Source organism: Giraffa tippelskirchi, chromosome 11 (genome assembly GCF_054371585.1).
Source record: "Giraffa tippelskirchi isolate mGirTip1 chromosome 11, T2T-mGirTip1v1.2.pri, whole genome shotgun sequence".
Taxonomy (NCBI): Eukaryota; Metazoa; Chordata; class Mammalia; order Artiodactyla; family Giraffidae; genus Giraffa; species Giraffa tippelskirchi.
The window spans coordinates 72,022,990-72,027,500 of record NC_137285.1 but is presented as its reverse complement, the minus strand read 5'-3'; the positions used below and the strand labels follow the sequence as shown (position 1 = coordinate 72,027,500).

Below are 4,511 nucleotides of genomic sequence, written 5' to 3'. Positions count from 1 at the left end.
CTGCCCACGTGCTCTGGCAGTCGCCACGGCGGCTACACTGCGCACTCAGGAGGGGCAGCGGCCGGGGGCTCCGGTACCCCAGAGGCTCCCTCTCGGATCGCTAGAGAAGGCTTCCTCACCGAGGGCGCGCCGTCCCTCACCCCATCGTCTCTCCTTCGGGCCCACGGAGGCGCTCCACGAGCCGCCGATCCTCGACTGGGCGGGAGGGGTCTGCGGTACAGGTAAGCGGACGACCACACGGGAGCGTGTGCACGGCCCGTGCCTCCACGACGAGGCAGCACCTGCCCCCAACGGAAGAGGCGAGGGGAACAGGCACGCCTCTCTTCCCGTCTCGACCCCTCCCCCAACGAGAGCCACTCGCGGGACACACACACACACCACCGCGGTGAGGGACACGAGGAGGACGCCGGGTTAAGGGAAACGACACCACCGCTCGGCCTCAGGCACCTGAGGGGCGACCTGGAGCGCTCCAGGGGCACCACCGAGGGTCAAACGAGGCACGCTCACCCACCCACGCGGGGCGCGCGGCGCAGCAGCGGGCACAGCCCTCCCCACCGCGGGGAGGGCCGCTCGCGGGACACGCGCCGAGAAGGCGAAGCGAGAGCGTCCGCTGTGTCCGAAGACCGACGGCCTCACTGACGCCCCGTGGAGGGGGGGCGGGCAGGAGACCGAGAGTCAGGGCCGGAGGCCACACCCACCCTCCCGCCTTCCTCACCCTCCCCGACGGGCAGGGGGAAAGGCAGGCGAGGAGCCCCGTGGACAGACTGAGAAGACCGCACACGTTCACCAGGAACGCCCGTCCCTCGCCTGGCACGGCTTAGGCCCGGCCCGGGAGAGCACGACCACACCACATCGATCCGTTGAGCCGAGGGGGAGGGGGGAAGGCACGGTGAGGACAGTCGCCGGAGGGGCCCGCTTTAAGCCTCACCGGCCGCCTCCCCCCGCCACACCTCACCTCGCCTCAGGCGACAGCCGCCGACGACCCCAGGAGGAGGAGCTGCCTGACACGGGGCACGGGGCCTACAGAGCGGGGGTCGTCCCGGCCACCACCGGGCGCCCGCAGCGGGGGGGTCACACAGGGTAGAAGACCCACGGCGCCTCGCCCCGCCGCCCTCGGGTCGCCCAGAGACCGGAGGTGGCGCCACGGGTCGGGTCTGCCAGACACGCCACGCAGGAGCCGGCGCACAGGCCCAGGCCGGCGGCCCAAAGGCCCAGGCGCCCCGCGTGCGTCCAGAGGCCCAAAGTCCTCGGCGGCAGACGCCGAGAGAGACCGTGTCGGCACTTACCTGGTGGCAGAAAAGGCCCATTTCGGGCGACAAAATGACAGCGCCCGACAGCGGGGCCCACCCACGACTGGCAGGGAGAGACCTTGGCACCTTGGCACCGCCACCTGTCCCCAGCACTACCCCAGAAACACCAGGCCCGGAGCTGTCGGGGGTCATCTGGTCGACTGGGGGGGGGGAGGGGGGCGAAGGGGGCGCCCGGTGGGCGAAGTGGGGGCGCAGACGCCAAGGGGGAGGGAGCTGGCCGGGGACGCCCTCCCCCTTCGCCCGCACGGGTAGGTGTACCCGTCCGTCCGAGTCTCCGAGCGGGGGTTTGGCTACGAGTTGCCAAAGAGAAAAACGAAGAGAGACCCGCCGGCGAGGCGCCTCCCACGAGACGAGCGGACCCCAACGAGGGACCACGCCCGGGGCCCCAGACCGTCCTGTCCGGGGCACCCAGGACGGCTCGAGCCGGTCCCTGACCTCCTGGCCGTGATTCAGGGAGTTGGGGAGGGGTGAGAAAGCAAACCCTCCGGGGTGGCGAACCCTCCTGAAAGGGCGGGAAAGCAAAAACCTCCTGAAGGGAGACGCAAACCCTTCTGAAAAGGCGAACAGCAAACCCTTTGGAGGGCGGGAGCCAACCCTCCTGAAGGAAGAAAGCAAACCCTCCTGAGGGGGGGCCCGGGAGGAGGCCAGACCGCCGAGTCCCAGGCGCTCCAGGGAGGGACGACCCTCTCCCTCCCTGCCCACCGCGGCGGCCCGGCCCAGGTAGGGTCCGGCCGGTCCGTCTCCGCGGCCGGAGGGGCACGGGGAGACGCTGGTCGACCCGGTCAGGCCACCCCAGAGCCCGGCTCTGGAGCGCCGCCGCCGCCGCGACGGCCACCCTCCTCGGGAACCTAGAGAGCCAATCTCCGGCGACAGCAGGACGTCCCTAGGCCTCGGCGCCACCGCCACTGTCGCCGCCAGCAGAGCTGGTCTCTGAGAGCTGTGCCTCGGGCCCGGCGGCTGAGTCACAACCCTCCTGAAGGTCGCCGAAGCTCCAGAGGGGAGGGACACTATAAAAGCGGCCGCCAGGTGGCTCCTGACAACCGGCTCCAATGTCCCGAGGACGGGTCGCTGTCGCCGGCCGCCGAGGACGCCACAGCGCCGGCCGCCCAAACGCCCGAGCTCGGCCCGGAGCCGCCGCCTCCGAGAGACGCGACGCGACGCGACCCCGGCCGCAGAGGAAGGGAGAGGAGCTGGGAAATAGCTCCCCAGGAGGCTGCCACGAAGGAGACGCGCTCCCCCCCACCCACCCACGCGATTCCAGGCTGGTGGGGGGACATTCCACGGAGACGCCGGCGGGCGGCGGGGCTCGGGGCGGGGACGGCCGAGAGAGGGGCACCAGTGACATCCCGGGCTCCCCCGGGCCCCCTCCCCCGAAGGAGGAGGGAGGGAGGGAGAGAGAGAAGGGAGGGAGGCAGGGAGGGAGGGACCGACCGGCAAAGCGAAACCAGGCAAGCGCTGCTCGGAGAACAAAGCAGGACTTCTCGAAAGCAGACAGAGACACAGACACGCAAGCCCAGGAGCAAGAAAGGAAAAGAAGGAGACACTCGGACCCCCAACAAGAGAAAACGAAAGTCAACCTGTGTCGAGACCGTGATCAAGTCCAACGACAACAAACACAAGCATGCGCCGGTGGGTGGGGAAAGGGCACTTGAGGTCAGGAGAACATGGATTTCAAAATAACTGGCCACAAACACCGGAAAGGAAAGGCGGCCGGGCGGCCGGGCCGGGCGGTCTGGTCTGGGGTGGGGTGGCAGGGCTGCTGGGGGCGGGGGTCGGTGGCGGGGGTGGGGGGTGGGGGGTGGGGGGTGGGGGAAACGGGAGCACCCAGAACGAGGAGGAGACTGTCGGCCGTGCCGAGACACGGAAACATCGCACGGCTGGGGACCCGTTCCTATCGTCTTCCCCGGGGTGTGAAAGAGACTTGGCCTCCCGTCTCCTGAGAGTTCATCTCCCCAGCAACAACGGTCAGGCAAGCTGTCGGGTGTGTGTGTGTTGCGGGGGGTTGGGGGGCGGGGTGGGGAGAAAAAAGAAGACACCTTTCAAGTGAAAGGAGGGAGCGTAAAGGTCACTGAACCCTCTGACAGCGGCCTTCCATTTTCCAGACCAGTGACACGTTCCCCCAAGTCGCCCGGTTCCAGAAAACGCTTTTCGGAAACAGAATCCTCGGGGCCCGCGAACTCCTGAGGAATCCTCGGATGAGCTTCCGGGCCAGGCTATACCGTAGGCAGCGTGCTTCCCCTGAAGCCAAAGCCACGGGCTCCAGAGGGCCGCGTCCAAGAAGCTGATCTCGTACGGAACCCGGTGTCTTCTTCTCTAGGACACTCCTAGAAGCAGCAAGAGCGCCAGTTTGTGAGACTCGAAGGTGAAGCCGGCACGACGTAAACCCAGCGATGTGTGCGGTCAGAGGCCCATCTAGATTCGAGCTCCAGTTCTGGAGGGGAGCAGTGGGGACAGGAGGGTGGCCTGCGAGTCCGCCGTCCCGTCCCCACTCCTCCTGTGAACATCCGCCCCGTGGAAGGTGTCGAGGAACCGCATGACCTGACCTGCGGGGTGAACCGTCGCCAAAGACAAAGAATTCCTCCAGCCAGGCGTTGTCCGCAGCCACGAACCCCTTCCCTCCGTCGCCCGGCCTTTCAGAATGCCACGTGGAGCCCTCTCGAGACGTGTGGGGCTTGGAGGTATGGGCCCCCGAATTCTCCTCGCCCGGCCCTGCAAGAAACCATTCCGTGCCTGCCCCACATGAAGACTTCTCGGGCTTTTCGGTGGACCGGGCCTCCCAGGGTGCCCCTGCACCCGGCACCCTGCGACACCCCGAGAGATCCCACGGAGAAACGTCTCCGGCCACTCGCGCGGCACCTGCCTCGCTGGCGGGCGCCCCTTCCAACCTCCCCAGAGATACGTGAGCACGGACGCTTCTTCCCCATCTGGGTCCCCTCACAGGCTCTGTGAGTTCCTGCGGTTCCGCACGCCCTCGACTTGGCTGTGGTTCGGGGCTCTGTTCTGTTCTGTGTTTGCTCTCCGGCCCACGTGATCTCTCTGGCTAGGGCACCCAGGAAAAGCGAAAAGAAATCGAGTCCGTGTGAGTACTATTCAGGCATCAAGTGGGGATACCTACCAACGACCTCTAACGTGGATCCACCAAGATGGCGGCCGTGTGGGGTTCAGGAGGATCATTTTGCGTTTTCTGGGGGCGCTATTTGC

General features: G+C 67.6%; 1 long non-coding RNA gene across 1 annotated transcript in view; it reads right to left on the bottom strand.

Annotated features, from left to right (window-relative positions):
* The window catches only part of LOC145527257 (uncharacterized), a 65,952-nt gene extending 63,007 nt beyond the window's left edge, over positions 1–2,945 (bottom strand). Inside the window, exon 1 of the long non-coding RNA XR_014069596.1 lies at positions 2,888–2,945. This is a non-coding gene — a long non-coding RNA (uncharacterized LOC145527257). The remainder of the gene's footprint in view (positions 1–2,887) is intronic.
* Positions 2,946–4,511: the final 1,566 nt, after the last annotated feature.